The sequence below is a fragment of the Lathyrus oleraceus genome, chromosome 1 (genome assembly GCF_024323335.1).
Source record: "Lathyrus oleraceus cultivar Zhongwan6 chromosome 1, CAAS_Psat_ZW6_1.0, whole genome shotgun sequence".
NCBI lineage: Eukaryota > Viridiplantae > Streptophyta > Magnoliopsida > Fabales > Fabaceae > Lathyrus > Lathyrus oleraceus.
This window is the reverse complement of record NC_066579.1, coordinates 111939099-111939753: the sequence shown is the minus strand read 5'-3', so window position 1 is coordinate 111939753 and position 655 is coordinate 111939099.

Here is a 655-nt window from a genome sequence, read left to right as displayed (position 1 = left end):
GTGGTGGAACGTACAACAATTACTATCTTGCCATTCGTTACCACAGACCATCATCCGTGATGGAATCCTTCTCCCAACTGTGGTAATATATGCATTTTGTTGTAGTGAAAATATGACGTCAATCTCCTAGATAAGAGAACATTCTAAGAACATTAATCAAATGTAACATACACATCTTCTTTAAATAGATCCAAAAATTTATTAAAGAACGAAAAATTAAACCCAGCGGGGCTCGAACTCTTATTACCTTCATCCCAACAACCTCTGCATCCACTTCCATTAGACAAATCTCACCAAAAGAATTTTGTCCCTACACTACCTTATCCTTAATGAACAAGCCAAACTCCACGAACTTCACCAACCCTCAGCTTAGAAGCCTGATCCAACCCTTTTCACTCCTTAAGCCTGAAAACTAAATTAAAATCCCCCCAAAACACATCAAAATTCCCCTAAACGCTTTTTGGTCTCGACCAAATACCCCACGTAACCTTTTTTTTGATAACGCGTACTTAGATATACATCAACCACAAAGCAATGCCTAGCATGAACCCAAAACTCTAGGCCCATTCCTACACAGCGAGGACCCAAAAACAAAAAAGAGCTTTTCCTTTAGCAATACACCAAATTGAAAGCAATCTGACACTAGAACGCACCA